Raw genomic sequence first — 26,509 nt, 5'->3', positions numbered from 1 at the left:
GCTTCACTCATTTCAAGGCTCAACTTGGGAAGGATCTGATTCTAAGTTCACTCATGTAACTGTTGGCAAGACTTATATCCTTGCCAGCTGGTGGTTGGAGACATTAGTTTCTTGTCAAGTGGTTCTTTCCACAGGGCTACTCACAACATAACCACTTGCTTCTTCCAGAGTAAGGGCTCTGAGAGAGGGAAAGGGAGAGGAAGTAAGAGAAGGTGAACAACAGGGAAGGTACAGTCTTCTTGTACCCTAATCTCAGAAGGGACATCCCGTGACTTTTGTCATCTTCTGTTCATGAGAAGTGAGTCACTATTTCCAGCCCATTCTCAAGGGGGAGGTGATGACACAAGTGTAATCATTTGGAACCATTTTAAAGGCTGCCTACCTCACTTCTATGTACCCAAACATAGTTAGTAAGCAAAATAGTGTATATTGTATGATTCATTTTTATTACATATAATGTTCAAACATATGTATATGTAGAGGAAAATATCAGCAAGCTATAGCTTGTACTGTTCTTAGGTACATTTGTACGCACCTCTTCCGTGTGTGGCACTCTGCTAAGTGCAGGGAGCAGAGAGGTAAACAGAACATCTCTCTATCCTTGAGAAGTTAATCTTAAGACCTCCAGGTACCCATCTCTCCTAACAGATAGTTTTGTAAATAGATGCTGGCACAGAACATTTTTTATAATATCCACTCAGAAATGCTTGTATTGTTCCCTCATTGACGAAGCCTGTTGTGCCATTCACGTAGTGATTTCCATAGCTGCATTTTATATTTCGTCAGAGTCTTGAGTGGCTAGGTTCTCTAATTTCCAGAACTTCCTTTAATTTTGAACACTGTACAAAGTTAAAACATCTTCCTTTGCACCAGTAATGGGAGAGGAGGATCTATGGTGCTCAACAGGTTATTGTAGCTTCATAGATGAAAATGCAAAATGCTCCTCATAGGAAAATGTAAAATGTGCCCTCACAGCACTGTTCCTTGACTGCAATAAGGAGTCAGGAAATGGTAGTTAGAACCCTCTGCAGGGCAATCTTAGAAATTTGAATTAGAACCATTGAATTTAGTTATTGTTTTAATTTCTATTTGATATTTACCTTTAATATCTGTGCCATTTTATGGGTATTAGTATGAAGTTCTATTTTCTTAGTTGTGTTGTGCAACATTCCTTGTCTACTTTTAATTTTCCTTGTCTATGGTTAAAATGCCCTAGCTCTGCTTTAAGAAAAGCAAGTGCTATGTGTCATTAAAAAGCAAACTTCTACGAGAAAAAGAAAACCTCTGGCAGGGTTGAAATCATGCAGCCCATTTATAGAATTTGGTCTGAAATGTGATCATATTAACTTCTGTTAATGCATTTAGTTAATACAGTAATCATCCTTGGTACATTTTATTTACTCTGAACTTCCATTTTGAAATAATACTAATACACCTCCTCTTCTAATAATAATAAATGTACTGATAGCTCTGTGTTTATATTAACTGCCACCCAAAGGGAGAAATCAGTCAGTTGTTAGGGCAGCTGTGGCATAGGGATAAAGGAAGTGGAGTAGGATTCAGGTGACTTAGTGGGACTAACAAGGATTCTGTGCCCCAACCTACTAATTGTATGATTTTGAATAAGTCACTCAGCCCCCCTGGACCTGTCTCTTACCTAGAAAATAGGGATAATAATGGTTATAAAGTTGTTGTGGGATCAAACAAGAAATTCACATAATGATACCAGCTCTTATTTATTGAAAATTTACTAGGTCTGGTGCTGTTCTAAGTTCTTTAGGTGAATTGTTTTATTTAATTGTCACAACATTGCCTTTCTGTAAGTACTATTATTATCAGCATTATCCCCAGGTTACAGATGAGGAGACCAAGGCACAGAGTGGATTGGATAATTTGCTCAGAGTTGCACAGTTAATAACAAAAGCAAGATTCAAACTCAGACAGTTTGGTTTAGCAACGGGGCCACTGTGATATATTTTATTTCACGGGAAATCTCTGGTTGGGTTTTAGCTCTTAATGGTGCACAGTGAAAAAGGAGTTCTTATCATAGCTAATTTCTGTAAAATGGGTTATTAAAAACCACCTTGCAGAGTTATATAGCAAAGATAAATGAGACTTGTATAGGAACTTATATGACACAGACCAGCTTCTCAGTATATGCACAGTGTGTTTTGAATTCAGTTCTTCACAGCACAGAGTGAAAGAGGAGGCAGGATAAGCTGGGTGAAGAGAAGAAATGGAAAGATGCACCATGAGGTGGCAGTGGCGGGGGAACTTGGGGCCACTATGGGTTTCAGAGGAGGAGACTTGAAGACTTCGTTGACTGCATCTTGCTGCTCCATTCCAGGGCTTCAGCAACTGGAAGTCCAAATTCTAGCCATTCAGCAAAAATATCTTCTCTGACATGGAATTGCCATTGTAAACAGGGCTGCATAGTAGAAGAAAGCCTTGCACTAGTAGCGAAGGCAAAGGAAAATCCTTAAATATGTTTCGATGCTGAGAGGCAAGAGCCCATGGAGGGAAGGTTGTTGAAGACACAAGAAGAAGGGCTTTGGATTCAAACAGGCTTAGAGTCTGTCTCCAGCTCTACCACTCACATCACATTTACACTCTCTGAGCTGTTGTTTATTCATCTGTCAATGGGTATAATAGTTGCTTCTACCTCTTAGGTCTGTTTTGAAGATTAAAGGGAATATTGCATGCAAAGCACTTAGCACTGTGGCTAACTAAGAACTGAATAAATATTAGCTCATATTATGATTATCATTATAGTGGATGGAATAAGGACTCTGTGTAATAAAAATAGCACCTTGTCTGTGTGCAATGGCACATAGCAGGTGCCCATTACCCACTTGTTATTATTAGCAACATCATTGTTATTAGGACTGTAATTATCATTAATTAGTCACGGTATTTGGATTCTATTCCCCATTCAACCTTGTGACCTTAGAAAAGTCATTTCACCACTTTGAGCCTTGCTTTCCCCATATGTGAGATGGAATAGTTGGACTAAATTAGTGGTTCCTGAAAATGGACAGATAGATCTGTGCTAGGTCAGAACACAGTTTTCTCTGGGCCATGTTGGAACTGGCTCTGTAAAGCTGCTAACTCTCCTTTACTCTGAGATCAAGTTTTTTCTTACATTTTTACTGTTACTAATTTATTTCATGAACTGATGATGGTAGATTGTAGCCTTTAAAAAAATTGGTATTTGGCAAAATACTATGTTGGAGACTATATGAATGTCTACCTCCTTTCTTTTTAAAAATACATTTTAATTCTACTACTCTTTGAAATAGAGAATTTGGGGAATTATCCCTGCCATGATGACCTCTAAGATACTTCCCAACACTATCCACTTAGAGCAGAGACCTTAGAGAAACTTGCTGATGGTGAAGTACAGATATAGGTGATGGAGAAGAGATTCAGCCTGCGGTGTCAAGCCCATGGTAAGAGCCTCAGACGGAAACAAAAGAGGAAGAAAGCTCTGAAAAGGGGGCCAGAAACACTTGTTCCTTCTTTCAGTAAATGTTTACAGATCACTATTGCCCAGGCACCATGCAAGGCCCTGGATATGAAATGGTCAGTGTAATAGGTTGAATGGTGGCCCCCAAGAATATGGCCATGCCTGGAACTGAGAAAGTTCATACCAAGGGTCGGGGGCTGCTACAATAAATACCTAAAATGCAGAAGGGGCTTTGCCTCTAGATATAGGACGGAGGCTATAGAAAAAGCCTACAATGCCGGGAATGCACTGTTAGGGGTGATTCTCCTGAGGGCTCAGAAGAGGAGAGCTATAGAGAAAGCCTCAGTCTTCATAGGGAATACCCAAATAATCCTGATAGAAAGCTGGTAAAAATATGAATGGTCAAGGACATTCTGATGATGTCTCAGATGGCAATGAGGAGCGTGTTATTGGAAACTGAAGAAAAGGTGGCAAAGAGCTTTGCTGAACTGTACTCATGTCCTAGTGTTGTGGGGAAGATACCGCTGTGAGCAATGAAATTGGCTATCTGGCTGAAGAAATTTCTAAGCAAAGTGTTAAAGGAGTGCCCTGGCTTTTCTTGAATCCTTAGAGTAAAAATGAGAGAAGGGAGAAATCATTTGAAGGTAGGTTTGTCAAAAGGGAAACAGAAGTTGAGAAGTTGGAACATTGTCAGCCTATCGATATTGGAAAAAACAAGAAAACATGTTCAAGAGAGAACAAAGGTGTGACTAAACAGCTTTTTGACTATATCTGTCAGCCATCTGAACAGAAGCCAGGGCCCCGGAGGAGGGGCCACAGCTGCTCAGCGCTGCCTTACCTCGCCGCCGGGCTCCTCCTCACTTTCTAGTTCCGCACTCCTTGGCTGCAGCAGCTCCTGCTCCCGTGGGCCCTGTGCAGTGCTGGTGTGGTGGCCAGCTCTTCCAAAGGCACAGGTGCTAAGCCCTGGTGGAATCAGCGTGGTGCCTCCTTTGCAGGCACGTAGGGCACAAGAGCTGTGGAGGTGGTGCCAGGCAGAGAACCCACGGTTAGAACAAGGCCGAGTAGAGCCATGGGAATGGGCTGTCCCAGGACCCCAGCCCAGGAGAGCTGCAGCACAGGCCGTGGCCAGCAGAGCCCTCGGACGGGCCTCCCAAAGCCATAGAAGGCAGAACCCCCCACTGCTGTGGGCCTTAAGGTTTGGGGCTTAGTAGGTACCTGTTACCCCTTTCTTCTTTCCCACCTCTCCCTTTCGGCCTGGGCATTTCTATTCTATGCCTGTCCCACCATTGGATCTTGGAAGTACATAGCTCGTTTGATTTCACAGGTTCACAGCTAGAGAGAAATTTGCCTTGGAACGGATGAGTCTCACTCATGGCTGATTTAGATGATACTTTAGACAGATGAGACTTTGGATTTAGACTTTTGAGTTGATGCTGGAATGAGTTCAGTCTTTGGGGGTTGTTGAGAGGGAATGAATATGTTCTGCATGTGAAAAGGATATGAATATTGGAGGCCAGGGGTGGAATGCTGTGGTCTGAATGTGTCCCCCCAGAATTCTTATGTTGAAATCCTAACCCCCAAATATGATGGTATTAAGAGGTGGGACCTTTGAGAGATGCTTACATCATGAGGATGGAGCTTTTATGCATGGGATTAGTGTTTCTGTAAGAGACCCCACAGAGCTCCCTTACTCCTTCTAACATATGAGGACACAGCAAGAAGCTGTGAGCTATAAACAAGGACAAGGGGCCTCACCAAAAGGCAACGATGCTGGTGCCTTGATTTTGGACTTCCCAGCCTCTAGCACTGTGAAAAATAAAGTTCTGTGGTTTATAAACTACCCAGTCTATGGTATTCTGTTACAGCAGCCCCAGCGGACTAAGACATGGGGCCAGAAGCATTTGTTCTTTCTTTTAACAAATATTTATGGACCACTTATGACAGCCCAGGTGTCGTGCAAGGCACTGGATGTAAAAATGCTCAGTGTACTTGGGTGAATGGTGACACCCCCCAAAAAAATATGTATGTCCTAATGCCTGGAACCTATGAATATTATTTTATATGAAAAAAGACTAAATAAGTTAAAGAAAATGGTAATTAAGTAATTAAGTTAAGGATGTTGAGATGAGACCATCCTGGATTATGTGGGGATATGGGGGGATGGTGGCTAAATCCAAGAACAAGGGTCCTTATGAGTGACAGAAGAGGAAACACAAGCACATGAAGAGGAGGAGGCAACGTGACCCCAGAAGCAGAGATCAGAGGAACACAGCCCCAAATCAAGGAACACCTGGAGCCGACAGAAGCTGGAATCGGCAGGGAACTGATTCTCCCCTCCTGGGATATTTGGAGGGGACTCAGCTCTGCCCACACCTTGATTTCAAACGTCTGGCCTCCAGAGCTGTGAGAGAGTAAATTTCTGTTGTTTTAAGTCCCCCAGTTTGTGGTAATTGGTTATAACAGCCGCAAGAAACTTGAAATAGTCAATAACATGGATATAATACCTTGCCTTTGTGGTGCTTAGAAAGAGAAAGAGAATTAAAGAAGCATTGCAATAAAGAGGGACCACAGTGATGAGCAATAGATTAGAAGAACACGGGCGTTCTGGGACTCCTGATCTGCCAAGAACAAGCTACTTAGATGAAGGATCTGGGAAGCTTCTGTACTGCAGGCTGAGCAGGAGCAGAGGATGCCCCCTATCTTCCCCCTCTTGCCCCTGTGCATTTAAAGCCTGGGGGTGGGGGGCACACTCTATATTCCTGAATCCCTGCTTCTCCAGCTGGAAGGTGTGCAGGTTGGCGCTGCCTGGTCTCTCGGCCTACACTCTGAATCTGCCGTTCAGGATTGACGGAGCAGACCCCTGCAAGTGATACCAAACCCTGGAAATGCTGCCAAATGTGTGTGAGACAGCCCCCATAGGTCCCAGCAGCCTGGACCGCCGCCGGTCAGAGGGCACGTCTGCCTTCTGCCAGTTCCAGCACACGCTGATTGTGCGCCACTCTGTTAATTAGGACGCCCCTTGGCATTTATGAGACTGAGACAGAAATCGACAGACTAAGAGCTAGTCCCAGCTTCAATTTCATGGAGTTCGTCAATTCAAACTCAGAAAAACCCACTGGTATAAAGATAGATTCCATTAACTTTGGTGCGGGTGCCTAGGTAAGAGAGAAGGAGGGGCCTCATTGTGCCATTTCTACATTGTCCGGCACTGCAATTTTTCTCCTTTTAAAGCATCCTTCTTACGGATGTATGCAAGCATTGACAAACTAGACAGGAAGCCTGGGGAATATGAATACGTGTAAATACCAAGTCAGACATTTTTTAAGAATGTCATTTATTCTAAAGTGTGTAGGAATTACTTTAAAGCCATTAGTGTCTGGTTTCTCTAAAGGTAGAGACACGTTTTAAAAACACACTTTTCCTATCAGACTTCAAAAATATTAAAGGCAGATTCTTTTTTCAACAATGAAGAAACAAAAAAATATTGCTTTTGACCTGAAAAACCGTAACATCTGCCTATAAGCTTTTCATCAAGATCTCAAACATCACACCTTGAGGTGTTCAGCTGTAGATTTATTCTGATTAAAAATTTCAAGGAAAAACTTGTGATGTTGACTTGAATACTGTACGTTCTATATTTAGGGCTAAGTCAAACCTTGAACAGCATTTATTGTTTGACTTCAGATTATTGCAGATTTTGACATGTCTCTTTTATATTCCTTTTGCCATCCTTGGAACCCGACTCAAAAAAGTGATCTTTTCTTCTTTCTTTCTTCCACCCATCCTCGAATTGTGTGTCAAGCATCTGTGCACTGCAGTGCTCCCCATAAAGCACTGTGGAAGACATAAAACAAGGATAAAATATTAAATGAAGTGTCCAGTGTCAAAGCTTTTAAGCGAATCATGAAAATCAGCCAGGCTTTAAGAGCAAACTTGTCTTTACAAATGAATAATTTAAAATAAGAGAGACAATCATCACCATGATCAAGTGGGATTTATCCCAGGGATGCAAGGATTCTTCAATATATGCAAAGCAATCAATGTGATACACCATATTAACAAATTGAAGAATAAAAACCATATGATCATCTCAATAGATGCAGAAAAAGCTTCTGACAAAATTCAACACCCATTTATGATAAAAACTCTCCAGAAAGTGGGCATAGAGGGAACTTACCTCAACATAATAAAGGCCCTATATGACAAACCCACAGCCAACATCGTTCTCAATGGTGAAAAACTGAAACCATTTCCACTAAGATCAGGAACAAGACAAGGTTTCCCACTCTCACAACTATTATTCAACATAGTTTTGGAAGTCCTAGACATGGCAATCAGAGAAGAAAAAGAAAAGGAATACAAATTGGAAAAGAAGAAGTAAAACTGTCACTGTTTGCAGATGACATGATACTATACATAGAGAATCCTAAAGATGCCACCAGAAAACTACTAGAGCTGATCAATGAATTTGGTAAAGTTGCAGGATACAAAATTAATGCACAGAAATTTTTTGCATTCCTACACACTAACAACGAAAGATCAGAAAGAGAAATTAAGGAAATAATCCCATTCACCATTGCAACAAAAAGAACAAAATACCTAGGAATAAACCTACCTAAGGAGGTAAAAGACCTGTACTCAGAAAACTATAAGACACTGATGAAAGAAATCAAAGATGACACAAACTGATGGAGAGATAAACCATGTTCTTGGATTGGAAGAATCAATATTGTGAAAATGACTATACTACCCAAAGCAACCTACAGATTCAGTGCAATCCCTATCAAATTACCAGTGACATTTTTACAGAACTAGAACAAAAAATCTTAAAATTTGTATGGAGACACAAAAGACCCCGAAGAGCCAAAGCAGTCATGATGGAAAAAAACGGAGCTGGAGGAATCAGATTCCCTAACTTCAGACTATACTACACAGCTACAGTAATCAAGCCAATATGGTACTGGCACAAAAATAGAAATATAGATCAATGGAACAGGATAGAAAACCCAGAGATAAACCCACGCACCTATGGTCAACTAATCTATGACAAAGGAGGCAAGGATATACAATGGAGAAAAGACAGTCTCTTCAGTAAGTGGTGCTGGGAAAACTGGACAGCTACATGTAAAAGGATGAAATTAGAACACTCCCTAACACCATACACAAAAATAAACTCAAAATGGATTCGAGACCTAAATGTAAGATTGGACATTATAAAACTCTTAGAGGAAAATATAGGAAGAACACTCTTTGACATAAATCACAGCAAGATCTTTTTTGATCCACCTCCTAGAGTAATGGAAATAAAAACAAAAATAAACAAATGGGACCTAATGAAACTTAAAAGCTTTTGCACAGCAAGGGAAACTACAAACAAGACGAAAAGACAACCATCAGAAAGGGAGAAAATATTTGCAAATGAATCAATGGACAAAGGATTAATCTCCAAAATATATAAACAGCTCATGCAGCTCAATATTAAAAAAACAACCCAATCCAAAAATGGGCAGAAGACCTAAATAGACATTTCGTCAAAGAAGACATACAGATGGCCAAGAAGCACATGAAAAGTTGCTCAACATCACTAATTATTAGAGATGCAAATCAGAACTACAATGACGTATCACCTCACACCAGTTAGAATGGGCATCATCAGAAAATCTACAAACAACAAATGCTGGAGAGGGTGTGGAGAAAAGGGAACCCTCTTGCAGTGTTGGTGGGAATGTAAATTGATACAGCCACTATGGAGGTTCCTTAAAAAACTAAAAATAGAATTACCAAATGACCCAGCAATCCCACTACTGGGCATATACCCAGAGAAAACCATAATTCAAAAAGACACATGCACCCCAATGTTCATTGCAGCACTATTTACAATAGCCATGTCATAGAAGCAACCTAAATGTCCATCGACAGACAAATGGATAAAGAAGATGTGGTACATATATACAATGGAATATTACTCAGCCATAAAAAGGAATGAAATTGGGTCATTTGTTGAGACGTGGATGGATCTAGAGACTGTGATACAGAGTGGAGTAAGTCAGAAAGAGAAAAACAAGTATCGTATATTAACACATATATGTGGAACCTAGAAAAATGGTACAGATCAACTGGTTTGCAGGGCAGAAATAGAGACACAGATGTAGAGAACAAATGTACGGACACCAAGGGGGGAAAGCGGGGGTGGGGGGTGGGGGTGGTGTGATGAATTGGGAGACTGGGATTGACATGTATACACTGATGTGTATAAAATGGATGACTAATAAGAACCTGCTGTATATAAAAAAATAAATAAAATAAAATTCAAAAAAACGTAAAAATAAAATTCAAAAACAAGTTAAAAATAAAATAAAAGCAGTGCTTACTTGGAAAAAAAAAAAAAAGACAGACAGTCATGGTAACTCCATTTGCATTTTATTTCCAGCAGTTTGCACAGAATTCCATCATCTCCTGGTGCTTCCCTTCCCATATATTTCAGAGAAAGTTGATAGCAGTTCTGGACCCACATCTTGCCCTATGAAGACTTACTGGGAACTACTTTTACCAGCTTTACAAGATTTGCTCTTTGCATGTTCTCAGAAATTACAATCTGTTGGCAATTGATTCTAATCGTGGATGGGAAAATGGATTTGGAGGGAAGAGAACACTTGCTGGAACGATATTTCTCCAGATTGTGGGAACTGGTCTGATCTGAAGTTTCAGACACTTGCCTGATATGACGTAACATCTCTCTCCCCACCCCGCTCTGTCTTTTCTGTGAGAAGAATGCGAAGAAAGAAATTTCTCAGAAGACTCCCCGCCATCAATTTTATAGTTGAAATATAGGAAGGATTTTGATTCATGGCACCAAGAATGGGGAAAGGGAGAAAGCCATAGAGAGTGGACAGGAAATGAACAAGAGAGAAAAGGAGAGAAAGAAAAACATTGCCCAGACACTGTGTGTTCTCAGCCTCTGTCCCAATGACATATTTGCTCATTCATTTGAACATGTACCTGGAATTAATATTAGTTCCTGAAGACCAAGGGAAAGATCCCTGGATGGTTTCAGTCATTTATTTCACCTTTCCCATGGTTTCACTTGTAGAATAAATAGAAAATAACTTTCAGACCAAGCAGTGTGTTGGAGGTGACAATTCTGTGATGTCTGTAAATCTAATCCTACTGACCACTCTGAGAAACACTACTCTTGTCAGCAAGGAACCTTGAGATGATAACTGAAGGACACTTCCATTGCTGTGTTGGTGCACTGAAGCATTTCAAAGTATGTGACATGCAACATGATCATGGAAATAAGGACAAATTATAATTACCTTAATACAAGTTTGATGGTCCCATATAAAAGAATACCTGAGGTTTAAATGATTCATCCATGGGAAACACTTAGAACAGACTCTGGCACCTATAAGTGTTTCATAATATTAGCTCTCATTATTATTACCTAGGCTTTCTCTTCTGGCCGAAAATGCTCTTTTGCTTTAGAAACTGCATGTTTCTAAGTATTAGAAGAAATTGGAAAAACAAGTTGAATTTAAAAGGAATTTGAATGGTCACATGGTCCCGGGAGACAAAAATGAGTTTTGTCTTCCCCATGTTAGAAATGGAAGTTTGCATATGCTCTAATTTTATTTCTAATCCATACTCAGAAAAATAAATATTAACTTAGAGGTATGGTGAGAAGGGTATAGGATCTGGAGTCAGACTGCCACGTTCTTTGTGACTGGAATAACTATTTTAGGTGTAATCCTCAGTAGCATTATCTCTGTAATGGGAAAAATTGTCTTTGCAGTTTGGGGCAAGACAGCATGAAACCAAATGTGAAAACTGGGTATGGTTTTAAGATGTATTCAGTTTTAATCTGTTATGATATAAGCATGTTGTCTTCTGGGGGATACAAAAAAAATTATTGAATCATCTAGGAAAGTAGCTATCAAGACCTTGACTTATCATTCTAGCTCTCTCTAGAATCATCAATAAGGTCTTTGATCCATTGGTTGACCTTTCCCTGAGATAAGGGTCTTCCCTCTATAGCTTCTCTCCTCTTTCCTCCTCCATGGAAGGCCCTGGGAATATAAACATGCACCGGATGGAATTCCTGCTCTGCTGGGTGCTAGAGAATCTGGTCCCATTCTGGAACATTCTGTTCTGGGAATGTGCAAAGAGACATTGGAGGATAAGGGAGGAAGTCGCTGAGGCTGCCTGGAGCAGTTCAGGAAGGCAGCAGGGAGGGGGTTCCACTGGAGCAGGACCACCAGGAATGAATAAAATTTCTCCCAGCTTTGAAGGTGTCTGCAGGGGAAGATCATTGCTGGCTAAAGGCATAATGGATATCGCATAAATTTCAGACCCACACGCACCTATTTCATAACAGTATTATTAGGCAAAAAACATTTGTTTAGATGAAAAGCCATGTATCATAATTAACTAGACACTTCACTTCCAATACTAATGATAGTATTTATTGCTTGCTATATACCAGATTCTGTCCTATCTATTTTATATGTTTCAACTCAAACCTCATACAGTCTTGAGGACACAACAATTATTATGCCCATTTGACAGATGGGAAAACTGAAGCACAGAGATGTTAAGATACTTGCCAAAGATTACACATTTAGTAAGTAGAAAATTGGGCGTTTGCTCCAAGACAGTCTGGCTCTGGATTCTAGGCTGGAATCCACTGCACTCTTACTGCTTCTATAGCAACAATCTGGAAGTTGAAATATCAAGACATTATTTCCGACTCTTTAAAATACTATTTACACTACAAACCAGTTGAGGTGATTTTCTAAAAACAGGACTTTGCAGTTTTGCAGTCATTGCCAAAGCATGTAAAATGTGAGTTTGGGGGATTTACTAAGAATTTGAAAATTGTTTTCAGATTTCTGTGTAGAATTCCATGGGAATAGGAGAAGTAATTCTGGTTCATTATTGTCTTTGGCATTGCGTCCATCCGAAACAGGGAGGATACTGAACTAACTCCTTCACCCTGACCTCAGTTAGCCATTTAATCAATCAATCAATCATCAATGGTCCATGTCACAAAAGGCAATATGGTTGAATTTATAGTAAAAATTCACATTAATGAAATCAGAGGGAAGTTTATTTTGAAAATCAGAGGGAAATAATTTCCTCCATTCAGAGTGACCCATTGTTCTCTCTGGTGAGAGCTTTTGGACTCTCTTCTCCATTGAGAGCTGAAGATTCTGGTTTGGCTGTTGTGACATTCAGGTTGTCACGCTAAAATTATAATGATGATGATGATGATGATGATGATGATGATTATTATATGACTTCCTGGCTCTGGCTTTATGCTTGCTGCAGCCCCGGGGGAGGCGCTTACTGCCCTGAGCAGTGTTCGGCCAGCTGCCGCCTTTCTGCAGGTGCCCGGGACTGTGCACCCTGAAATTCCAGCATCTGTGCATTCTCTGGGGAGTCACTTCTCTTCCTCTTTCCCTCATTCTCCCCCTTACCTTCCTTTCTTGTCCCCTCTCTTCCCTTTCACACATCCCACCTCACATGCTAATGGCCTTGATTTCGAATACCTGCTCAGACAGGCCCAGCCTCCCAAAAAGAACACCTGCCATGGCCTTGGCGGCATCTTAGGTGGCACTCTGAGCTGTGCCGGGGACACTCAGAATCTACAGCAGCTCTTGTCTCTTGATGAGAGCCCGGAGCCAAGGCTTCCAGGAGGAGCCACGCTTGTCAGCTGTCAGTCAGGAGGCAACCTGTCCCTCCCAGGCACTGCCTCTGCCACAGGGGGGTGACCAGACTGTAAAAATGAAATAGATTTCAGTGGGATGCCAGAAATTCATTTTCTCCCTCAGATGCTTTCATCTCACTCATTTCACTGTGTTTACAGGCCGGCAGGTTTCCTGAGGGCAGCCATGATTTAGATTTACAGTTCCCCAGGCAGTCTGATTCTGAGGAAAAGTTATAACACCTGTAATGTATTACTGTCTCGTAGAGGAGCAAAGCATGTCAGGGGCTGTGGAGGCTGGCTACCCCAGTAACTGCAGGCTCTCTCTGCACTGCAGCACCGACAAAGGCAGGCTGGGCTGAACGGCCTCAGCCTCTCTCATTTTCTGTCTGCACATAAGCACACAACACACTCAGGCTCTTAGAGACTTGGCGATGGTGATGGGGGAGGGGCGGTAACTTCAATGTGTCATTAAAAGAGTCTGCATAGCCACTCCCCAGACAGTGGACAGGACAGAGAGAGTTCAGATATTAGGCCCAGAAACGACTGGATTTGCAGGGGAAGAAACCATAAGACAATCTGGTTGGGATCCGGAGAGGGGATTGCTGTTAGCAAAAACAGAAGCTCCCTACAAAGGCTTGTCTCTCTTGTTGATTCCTTTCACTTAAAATTGGGTGCATCTTGGCTAAGAAAAGTAGAACTGGCATTAGGTGAGTCCGGAGGGGGGCTGTCAAATGGGGGCACAGTAGGGGAGGGCTAGGTGACTATCCCTTGCCCTGGTTGTTCTCAGATAGGAATTCAGCTCCCTTGAGGATCTGGATATTTGCCACTCAGCTGGGTACCCACTTAGGTAGCAAAACCACAAGAAAGTCACTTTCTGAAGTGGAAAGGAGGTGATGGGCATTTGAAATGTTGAGCCAGGTTGGTTGTCCAGCTTGCCTCTAGCACCGGCTCTGGGACGTGGAGATCCACAGGCTTCATTGTCCTTCCTCACAGTGCCCTGTCCTTGAACTTGAAGATCCTGTCTGAGTTCAGTTCACTATTCCTCTTGTGTCTGTGTTGCCCTGGCTTCCCTAAGGGTGGAAGATACATGGAGACGCTCATCTGCTTCTGCACCTCCTCGAGTGTGGGAGGGGCCCCTGAGCTGCAATGAGCTGTTCCTGGCAGCGTTTATGAGGACCAGGTGGCTAAAGGTGTATATAGTTACATGTGGTTATTAATAATAAAAATTTATGTACCATTGGGAGACTGTTACTCAGAACCCAAAGATCATCTCAAATCCTGAAAGAACATGATGGGCTCTAACGTTAATGTTTTCCTCGCTCCCTCAGCTGACGCTAATGTTTAGGCGGCGCCTACAGTTGTAAGCTCCATACATAATGTTTAAATTGTTACTAGATTTATTGTTAGACATGATCTGGGATACTGAAAGAAAAAAAAATCAAGTTTTCTTGAAATTTTAACATTTCAGTCAAGGTTGTTAGATGTGTTTAAGATGTGGAGCCATTGGGAAGGACTGACCAAAAGCTTGGGGATCTCAAAGGGAAATTTGATCTTAAGGAGAAGCCAAAGACTAAATGTCTGGGTGAGCAACGGAGAGGGTCTAGCACTCTAGTGGACTCAGCAAAACCTGTTTCCTTTGCCTTCTGGAAACACATTTCCTGGCTTCCCTTGCAGTTAAGTAGAGCCGTATGATTATATTCTGGCCAAATTCCAGATCTGGTCCCATGACCTGAACAGACTCTCTTTCCCCTTCTGCTGGATGGGTGCAGAGGAGAATGAGGTCCTAAAGCATGTGGAGTCTCACAGGACGCAAGGAACCTGGTTCCTAAATGACAGCATGGAGCAGAGACCTCAATGTGCGCTTTTCCCCACCCCACCCCTTAACATATACTCCCATTCCATCCCATGTTGGACTTCGACATGGGTAAGAAAGAAAGTCTTATCATGTCAAACAACTGAGATTTGGGGGTCTATATGTTTTATATGATGAAATCACTGGTTTTTCATACGGTTAAAAACAGCAGAGGATCTTCATCTCTTGATAAATGTCAACCATCCCTTGTTGGTTGGTTGGTCATACCTCCCCCATCCCTTGTTGCTAATGTATTTTTTCTTTCTCTATCACCAATATTCTCTTTGATTGAGCAAGTTCACCTTGCCAAAGAAGACAGGAAAGATTGCCAATTTGGATAAATACCCCGGAAGGACATGCCGATCTGCAAACAGTAACACAAAGAAAGTGTTGAAAGTAAGATTATATTAGACAGGATTTTGCTTCCATTCCATCCAATTTAGAACATTAATAATCTTAAGGAGAGCAGCTCCTCTCTTCTTATGTACTATAAATAAATTAATTAATTAATTTAATTTAATGACTTGAAAGATATTAGAGCATACTAATAATAGCTTACATTTGTAGTTGGCTTAATATGGGCCAATCATTGTGCTAAGCACTTTATGTGAATTATTTCCTTAAGACAAAGAAACTGAGTCCTGGGAAGTCACGTAATTTGCTTAAGTTTACATAGCTAGGAAACAGCAAATCTAGGAATCCAGTAACCCAAGACAGCCTGACTCCAAAGTCCATGCTCTTAAATACCATACTTTCTCTAATAAAAGAACAAGAAATGTCAAGTCATCCTTAAGATGAGTGGTGCGTTCTGACCATCTATAGTGAAAAAACAGATCCATATTTCTAGACCAAAAAATCCACTTTAATTTGCTTTTCGTAACAAAGGCCTTTGAAATGGCAGGTGCATTATGGCCACTCTGTTTAGGACTTCTGACTAGTAGGCTGCCTAATCAGTTCTGAATTCTCACTGTTGATTTTCCTTCCCCATGGACATGTTGCTTGGGATTTATGTGATTTTTCTTCACTATGTTCTAGTGTGGCCAGATCCACCTTACCTGACCCTGTTCTCCAAGGAGTACCCAGGCCTGCTTCCTGTGATGAGAGCAAACCTAGGGTGAAAAAGGCATTCAGAGAGAGAAGCTGGCCAAGTTCCTTAAAGATTCAGCTTTGATTTTCATTTTTCCACAAGACGTTACTGCCATGGTAGCACTCTAGCATGGCTTGGGACAGCTACAGCAGAATTTCTTGCTGTTCCTATATTAAGAATGTGTTCTCAGAAACAGCTGGTGTGTTACAAATGCAACTGAGTGCCTTAGGAAGTGAAATGATTGGAATCCCACTCCTAAGCACAGAGGCTGTCGATATTTGAGAGCTGGTAAATGGCAGGAAGGGGTGCAATGGGGACCAGAGGGGGTTGAGTGGGAGAGAGCCAAGCTCCATGTGTCTGCTGGCTTTGTGAACCTGTCTTTCACCTAACCATGACCGTGGAGAACTGTTGTGGGAAGTAGTTAGTTTATACTGGTAAATCAGTTCTCAGATCTTCACGGTAAGATGTTGGCTGAGGACGATGGTTTATGACAGTCTTCATGGACAAGCATGGATGGCATATGGGTAGCTGTGAGCAGTCATTCTTCATTTCTTCTGAGATAAAATGACCAAATTAGGGAAGGAAGACTTTTTGTTTAATTAGATATTAGGAAAATACCCCAATATTAAGGGACATATTAGCAGTTAAGGATTCATAAACTTTTAAGAATAATCACAACTAACGTTAATAGAATGATATATAGTTTGCAATTCAATTTTTTTTTAAATTATTATTTATTATTTATTTATCTATTCATGGCTGTGTTGGGTCTTCGTTTCTGTGCGAGGGCTTTCTCTAGTTGTGGCAAGCGGGGGCCACTCTTCATCACGGTGCGCGGGCCTCTCACTGTCGCGGCCTCTCTTGTTGCGGAGCACAGGCTCCAGACGCGCAGGCTCAGCAGTTGTGGCTCACGGGCCCAGCCGCTCCGCGGCATGTGGGATCTTCCCAGACCAGGGCTCGAACCCGTGTCCCCTGCATCGGCAGGCAGATTCTCAACCACTGCGCCACCAGGGAAGCCCCTGCAATTCAATTTTACATGTATTGTCCCAGTCGATCTTTCAGAAAAGTTAAGTGGGAGGGACAAATGTTACTGTTATCATCCCCATTTTAAAGATGGGGAAACTGAGATCAAAGAGGTTAAGCGACTTGCCCAGCCTACCTACCTAAGAAGTGATGTTGCATTCATTACCTCTCTGACCTCCCTCCTTGAATATCAACTTTTGGCCTCTAGGACAGTGTATCCCTGGTTCTTCATTTACCATCTTGATCATTCTTTTTCAGTTTTATTTCTTGGATGTTTTTTTCTGTATTCCTTGAGGTACTGACATTCCAGATCTTCATTTGCCCTTTCCCTTTTCTCCCTTTTTTGGTAAACTCTCATTAGGAAAACTCATCCACCCCCATTGGAAGGAAACCAAAGATCTGTTTGTTCAACATTCGCTTCAACCTCTTACTATTTTATCTTCCCATATAGTAAAAGCTGGAAAGCTAAAAATTACACTTCCCAGACTCCTTTGCAGCTAGGTTTCAGGGTACGGAATAAGTTCTGCCAGTTAGAAAACATGTAAGATATTTTAACATCTTTAATGAGATATGATTCACATGCCATACAATTCAGCCATTTGAAGTGTATAATTTGATGGCTTTTAGCACATTCACAGAGTCGTGCAACCACCACCATAATCAAGAAAATGTGTACTTTTCGAAAGGCAAAAGTGAGGCCAAAGCCATCTATTTGCTGCTTTTGATGATTATTGCTGGCGAGCACAATCGTGGAGGCATTTGGTTTCTCTGCAGCAGTTTGTAGTATCCAGTCATTGGCTTCCTATATGTCAAGAGGCAGTTGCAGCAGTGGCAGTAGTGGCTTCCTGATTACTTGATTGAGCTTCCTAATTATGATGGTGATTGTAGCTTTCCCAGCACATTATTTCTGCAGCCATCTTCTGGGCATTATTCCTGGAAATCCAATTTAGAGTCTGTTCCTCCAGGCTTTCTGATGATTTTATGAACACTTAATTCCCTGTATTAATTCCTTGCTGAAAAAGTAGCAAGAGTAATTTGTTTCTTACATATGGACCACTTTGAGCCGAATTTTTATATCTTTAACTTTCAACTTTTACTCATCTTCTCTACCTTTAGGGTACCTCCTGGTCAACCTTCCCAAAAACTGAACTGATTATCCTCACTCACAAGCCAGATCATCCTGAGTCTCTTACCCCAATGAACAGCTCTATCCAACAGCTCAGTTACCAGGTCAGTAACCTTGGAGTCATCCTTAACTACGTTTCCTCCCAACTTCCCTCTCCTCCCCTACAATCAGTTAAATCAGTAATCAAATCCTACATCTGGAGGTTCTTTATCATCTCTGCTTAGACCTTCTTACTCTCTTGCTCAGATTGTTACAAAGAGTTACAGTCCTTACTCCTAACTGGACCCCTTCACACTCTCAGATCAGCCTACATGGAGACCATCCTCATCACGTCATGTTCTTTCTTAAAATCCTTCAGTAGCTCCTCTTGCCTAAAAAGTAAGATGTGAAATTTAATTCCTCCCCACAGTGTTCAAGGACCTTCATGACTGGCCTCTGTCTAGCTTTCTAGACTCATTTTCTGCTGTTTTTTCTTTTCTCACATTTTATACTTGAGTCATATTAAACTATACACTATGGCTTTTAACACACTTATTTTTGAGTATGCAGTTTCTTAACCTTAATTTTACTGTTGAATTCTTATTTATCCTTCAAAAATCCAACTTAGGTGTCATCTCTTTCACCTTTAGGCAATAAAGTGAAGGCTTCACTGCCCAACTTCCCTAAATGCCCCGCGCACAACTCACTGTAATCAACCACTCCCTCCTCTTTTCCTCCCTTCTACTTGGTATATCCTGTATTGCCTATATCTCATGTGTTGTGCTTGTCCACTAGTCTGGTACTGTGTCTTACTACCTGTGCACCCCAAGCACCTAGCACAGAGCCTGACACACAGCAGATACTCAGAATGTATTTGAAAAACTTAATTGAACTGGAACCCCTTCCCAGATCCAATCATCTTTCCAGTAAATGTTTAGAATAAAAGATGGCTAAATCAAATTTTGATATCAGTATGGGCTCCAGTGTGTATAGGATTTGAGATACCATGGTATAATCAAGAAACCACTCTTCTCTGGAAATTCCATTTGTAGATATTTACCCAAAATATTGAAAGTGGGTATCTGAACAGATATTTTACACCAGTGTTCATAATACCATTCATAGTTCATAGTTCATGTGAATGGTTCATAGTACCATTCACAATAGCCAAAAGGTGGAAACGACCCAGATGCCCATTGACAGATGAATAGATAAACAAAAATGCAGTACTTTCACATAATGGATCATTATTCAGCCTTGAAAAGGAAGAAGATTCTGATACATGCTACAACATGGGTGAACCTTGAAGACACTTGCTAATTGAAGTAAGCCAGACACAAAAGGATAAATATTATATGACTCCACTTATACAAGGTACCTAGAGTAGTCAAATTCATAGAGACAGAAAGTAGAATAGTGGGTACCAGGGTCTGGGGGGATAGGGGAATGAGAAGTTATTATTTAATGGATATACAATTTCAATTTGGGATGATAAAATGCTCTGGAGATGAACAGTGGTGATTATATTTCACTACAATGTAAATATTCTTAATGCCACTGAACTGAACACTTGAAGTGAGTAATATGGTAAATTTTATGTTATGTATATTTTACCACAATAAAAAAAGAAAGCACGGTTCTGTTCAGGATACATGAGTTCTATTCTCACATCTTCCGTCACATAGCAATATAAAATTGAACTTGATACTCTACTTTCCTAGGGCTCAGTTTCCTTACCCATATAATGAAACATCTGAAGTAAAGGCTTGACAGTCTCTTCTAGCTATAGAATGATCTTGTTACCTACTGGAAGATTGAGTTCTATTTGCTTAAGGGTCCATGTCAGTGACCAGGCTGCAGAAGATTCAACACACCTTGACACTGGAGAACTTTCACAACTTTTCTCCTGCAGACTATTGGGGGACAGCTAAGCTTCAGCAGAATGCTCCTAGTGGTAATTGACTGGAATGTGATATTTCCTTTGTGTCCATGATATATCACCAATGGAACAGAATGTCTCTTCAGGATTTGATTAACCATTAATTCATTCAGCATTTATTAAATATTTGCCATATTTCAGAGAGTCTACTAAGTGTCAGGGCTATAGATAATCAGTAAGACATGCGCGGTCCAGAGCATTCACAGTATAGTGGGAGATACCAACATATTAACAAATACTTAAAAGGATTTTGCATTAAAAAACCAAAGCAGATATTTACAAAGAACTATGGGATTTGTAAAGAATCACTTATTATTGCCTATGAGGGGTAAAACATCACAGAGAAGGTTAATTCTGAACTAGTCTTGAATGAGAAGTTCATGAAGCAGGAGCTGAGTGAGAGAACTGGTTTTCCTCTGTCTTCATCTACCCACTGTGTTCATGTTGCCTCAACATGGCAGCTGGGGTATGAGAAGAATTCAGGAGAGGTGATCATATCCATGGCAGGATGGCTTCTATAAATAGCATTTTTTCTTAAAGTCGATATCTTCTGATGCATTATTATAGACACACCCTCTCTTAATATCCTTTAAAGACTCCTTTAGGCAAAGATAAAATATTATCCACAATCTGCTATTCTCTTAATAGCTTTGCCAATGTTTGCTGTTCCAATGTCAACAGTCATTATATAGCTTGCTTTCAATATGGGATTAAACCTCTTTTATTCTTGCAGTAATCAGAAAAGCAATTGGAAAGTTAGTATCCTCTTTGGAATTCCATTGCAAAAGAATGAGGTTCTGCCAGATCCTGTCGTGGAAGAAGAAAACAGACGCAAAAGCTGAAAAAAAAAGCTCCTGAAAGGGAAGTGCTGACAGGTTACACCAGTCACAAAACAGACATGCGGCACCCAAGGGTCACCAACTTGGAAGACATGCCAAAGTTGGCCAGCAGGTCCCAGCATGCAGGGGCTGGAAGGGAACTAATTAATTAAAGAGTATCAGACATGTTGTCAGAGTACAGACAGCAGAAAATAAAATGGACTTCAAATAGTTTATCCAGTAGGGGAAGAGTAAGATCATGCTGAACTCATAAAAAATTTCTTCAGAAAAAAATAAGTTCTAACACATTTTGTTCCTATCATGGTTAGAAGATAAATTGCTCTTTCAGATTCTGGCAAAGATAGAGGAACCAAAGCCTTCCTTTTAAAAAAGAACGAAAAGTTAACATTTATTGAGCACCTACCATGTGCCAAACACTGAGAGAAGCCTTCTGGGCGAATAAATTAACACTTGCGTTTACATTGTATTCTATGTTGAGTTTTGTAGTGTTTCAGCCTCGACGCCATTTTGTTTATGTTACCTCATTTAATTCTTGTGACAGCTCATTGAAGGAGATGTTATTTTCACAGATGAAGAAGCAGGTAACAGACCTGGGTCTCAACTCTGCTTTCACAGTGCACTAGCTGTGTTACCTTTTTTTTTTTTTTAAATTTTTGTTGGAGTTGATTTACAATGTTGTGTTAGTTTCAGGTGTACAGCAAAGTGGATCAGTTACGCATGTACATATATTCACTCTTTTTTAGATTCTTTTCCCATATAGGCCATTACAGAGTGTTGAATAGAGTTCCCTGTGCTATACAGTAGGTCCTTATTAGTTATCTATTTTATACATAGTAGTGTGTAGCTGTGTTACCTTTGAAAGTTACTACCTCACTGCATCTGGAAGTCCCCTCTTTTCCCACTATTCCATAGGGATGCCAGGCATCAACCGTTGCAGTAAGAATGGCTTCAATGGGAACAACTAAGGAAACAGTCCATCTGCTTTGCTGGCCTAAGCAAAATGCTGACATGGTCAGGGCTTGCCTCAACCTTTCTTTTTCTCTCTTAAAAGGTTTACTCCTCAAGGCATGAGACTTTTCAAATTCTCCTCTCCCTCCTTTCAAAAACCTGCTATCAAGTCCTACCTTTACACCAGGGTGTAAAATTCCCAGGAATCTTTTTTGGTGTCAACTCTTTCAAGAGCATCTGTATTTTAACAGGGAACTAAGCATTGAACTAAGATCCCTAAGCAGTCATTGGCATCTGTCTGGAAACCTTAGACTCTTACCTGGGAGAGTTCTCCTGCCAGGCAGCTTTAAGGGCATGCTATTAGCATGGTATCTCCATTTGTGGCTACTGCTGGAATACAGGCTCATGGATTCATATTGTCACCAGGGAAGGTTGCTGTAGTCTGTTGTCACCACAGGCAAGTTTCTGAATCTGTCAGCAGATTTTCCTCTTCTGAACCTTTACATTTTGATGCTCTCTTGGGGCCTAAACATAAGGTTAAAAGCACTGCTCACGAGGGAGAAAGATGAAAAGAGGAAGAGCAGGTGCTTCCATGCCCACTTAAATGAGACCACTTTCCCTATTCATCATCATGCATTGTGTCTATGGTTCGTTGAGATTCCCAGCAGGAAGGAGAGAAACCATTACTAGGTTGCCCACCGCCCCCGCCCCCCGACAACTTTTCCTAATCAACTAACACTCAGTCCTTTCTTTTTATTCATGACCCACTGCCAACTTATCTTACAATTGCAGAAATAAAAATAAATAAATAAAATAGTTGTCCCTGACAAGAATATTGGACACCTCTGCTTTTAGCAAAAACAAGAAAAATATAGCTTCAGGAAGCTGTTAAACAGGGTAAGGGAGTTGGTAGCTCATGGTATCTCCTCATGCCCTAAAATCACACTAGCAAGCAGTCAACTACTCCCTTAACCTTGAGGCTATTCTTGCTTAGATTTTCAATAATAATTTCTCCCTTAACCAGGGGGTACCATTGCCACTCACTTAAATTATCTTCACAGGGTTGATGCATGCCTGCCCTCCGGTTCCTATTTGCTATATTCTTCTTCAGGAGCTTGGAAATAGAAGTTTTCATTTTGTTTCAGACCACTCTCTTGAAAGTTTTGAAAGAGCTGGGAAAAGAGAGGGACACAAGTAATATCCATTGAGCATGTATTATATAGTTGGCCTTTTGTATAAGTTCCTTTATTAAATCTCTCATAAAAATACTCTAATGTAGATCTTATGATTGCCATTATACAGTTGGGTATACCAAGTCCCATACATTGTACCGAACTTGCCCAAGGTCCCATAGTTTTGCAGGCCCAGTGATATGAGCCACCCTACCATACCGCCTCCCTGTACCATTGCCCCTGACAATCACAGTCATAGTTCTAAACTCTCGTTGTTATCTACCTAACATGAAGAAACTGGAAAGTTCTTAAGTTCCACCACAATCACCTTGGGTAGCAGATTTATTGCTTCTAACTCTGGAAACCATTGTAGATTCTCTCCCCAAGCTACAGTGCAGCTGAGGCCAGAGGGAAACCCTGAAGAAGGTGTGCAGCAACACAGAATCACAGTACTGGGAGGGACCTGATGATCATCGTGTTCTCTTCCTGCTTTGGGATCAGGAGCCCCGAGGCCCAGAAAGAGACTTTGATGTGTACAGGGTCATACAAGGAATTAAGCTCAGTTTAGAATCCAGACCTTCCAAACCTAGTGCTTCAAAGCACATCCCTTTCATCACACAGTATTTCTTCACCCACATGGCTCAACAGTCTTCCACCTCTGAGCCTTAGGGTAGGGTCTGAATGTTGCCTGCAGGAATGTGCTGAGAAAGAACAATTCCACACACAGCACTGTTTCAAGATATCAAGTCATTCAGATAAAAACCCTAGATATTCACAGGCCATTCAACACCAATGACAGAATACATCCAGTGCTGAGATCAGAGTTAACAGTGCAGTTCCTAGCACATGACACCTTGCTTGTTTTGATTTATCCATTGTCTAAAAGATGATCCAGAAGTTGGGCGCTACTTCTAAATCACCAGGTTTTTCATTGTAAGTGACAACCTTTGCATTTTATTAGCATGGTCTACTTTTTAATAAGCCTATAAGGCCAGTATATCATAACAATATCGTTAAAACATTCCTCTCTACTGGTTATAAATTGCCTTGATGGTGCTATGACGACATCTCCCAGAGCACCTTTGACAGAATGTCTTAAGATCCAGGCATGTCATTGTCACAGCAGGATGACATTGCAGCCCAGCCTGGATCCCCTCCTCGTGGAAAAGGCATATGGTAGGGTAAGAAGAGGAGGCAGACAACCATCCAGGGAGCCATTGATGGGTCTGTCACTGATAAGCTGTTAGACTTTAGAAAAGCCACTTAACCTCTCTGGGCCTCTTCTTTATCTATAAAATAAAACCTTCCTTTTCTATCTATCTTCCCTTATCTATAAAATAAAACCTTTCCTTTTCTTAGGGTTGCTGTGAAGAGCAAACAAGATAATGTATATGAAAGCATTTTGAAGAACCAATTGGGTTGCCCAGAAAGCAGAGTCTGAAATTTTAGCATGCAGGATGTTTATTGGAGAGTGCCCTTGGGATCACACCTCTGGAAGACGGGAGAAGGAAGCAGTATTGGACAGAGGAAGAAAACCAGTAGTTTATCAGGCCCAATAACAGCCTCAGCCACACCCATGAGAAGACCTAGAGCTAATATGACCTGTCAGCAGGATCTCATCTTGTCTGAAATCTCCAGGCTTTATAACTGGCATCAACTAGTCATTAAATGTCAGTTGCCTCAAGAAGTAGTAAGAGCCTAGGCTTGGTGGCTCTCTGCAGCTGAGATGTGACAGATGAAGGCTGTCTGCTGATAGCATTCCTAGTAGCTAGGGTGAAAATTCTTTCCTTTTTATTTTAAAATTCTTTTCCATTATGGTTTGTCATAGGATACTGAATATAGTTCCCTGTGCTATACAGTAGGACCTTGTTGTTTATCCATTCTATATATAATAGCTTACCTCTGCTAAGCCCAACCTCCCAGCCCATCCCTCCCCCTCCCCCAACCCCCTCCCCCTTGGCAACCACCAGTCTGTTCTCTATGTCCATGATTCTGTTTCTGTTTCATAGGTAGGTTCCTTTGTGTCATATTTTAGATTCCACATATAAGTGATATCATATGGTATTTGTCTTTCTCTTTCTGACTTACTCCACTTAGTATGATAATCTCTAGTTGCATCCACGTTGCTGCAAATGACATTATTTAGTTCTTTTTTATGGCTCAGTAGTATTCCATTGTATATATGTGCCACATCTTCTTTATCCATTCATCTGTCGATGGACATTAGGTTATTTCCTTGTCTTGGCTACTGTGAATAGTGCTGCTATGAACATAAGAGTGCATGTATCTTTTTGAATTATAGTTTTGTCCAGGTATATGCCCAGGAGTGGGGTTGCTGGATCATATGGTAGTTCTATTTTTAGTTTTCTGAGGAAACTTCAAACTGTTTTCCACAGTAGCTGCACCAACTTACATTCCCACCAACAGTGTAGGAGGGCTTCCTTTTCTCCACACCCTCTCCAGCATTTGTTATTTGTAGACTTTTTAATCATGGCCATTCTGACTGGTGTGAGGTGGTACCTCATTGTAGTTTTGGTTTGCATTTCTCTAATAATTAGCGATGTGGAGAATCTTTTCATGTGCCTATTGGCCGTCTGTATGTCTTTTTTGGAGGAATGTCTATTTAGGTCTTCTGCCCATTTTTCGATTTGTTGTTGTTTTTTGTTGTTGTCGAGTTGTATGAGCTGTTTGTATGTTTCGGAAATTAAGCCCTTGTCGGTCGCATCATTTGCAAATATTTTCTCCCAGTCTGTAGGTTGTCTTTTCATTTTGTTTATGGTTTCCTTTGCTGTGCAAAAGCTTGTAAGTTTGACTAGGTCCCATTTGTTTATTTTTGTTTTATTTCTATTGCCTTGGGAGACTGACCTAAGAAAACACTGGTAGATTTATGTCAGAGAATGTTCTGCCTGTGTGAAAATTCTTTCTTTAAAGAAGGAATCTTGGTAGCACAACACAGTTTCCATCCCATATCCACTTCCTCATATACATTCAGGAATTAGCCCTTCCAAGATTCCAATGAACATTTTTTCCCTTGGGGGAAACTTGTAAAGGGAATTTAAGTGGGACAAAATATAATCCCTACTGCTGCAGCTGGTCTCGGGACCATAACAGATACTTTTCCTCCCCTCCCCCATTAAGCATCTCAGATTCCCCTCACCTCTGCTGGCACTCCTGCTCATCTTGGTTGCTGATCTGGTATGGTGATCCAGACCCTTGAGCTTGATGAGTTTGGACACCTGATACTGGTACCCTTCTCAGGCCAGGCTTGCTTTACTTGTCTTTTTACATTCATCATTAGGTAATGGAATACCAGGAGACATCCAGAAAGACCTTCTGGGTGCCAGACATAGTTTTGCCTGCCCCCATGGTGCC

This window comes from Balaenoptera musculus, chromosome 6, assembly GCF_009873245.2.
Source record: "Balaenoptera musculus isolate JJ_BM4_2016_0621 chromosome 6, mBalMus1.pri.v3, whole genome shotgun sequence".
NCBI classification, from domain to species: Eukaryota; Metazoa; Chordata; class Mammalia; order Artiodactyla; family Balaenopteridae; genus Balaenoptera; species Balaenoptera musculus.
This window is presented reverse-complemented; position numbering follows the sequence as displayed.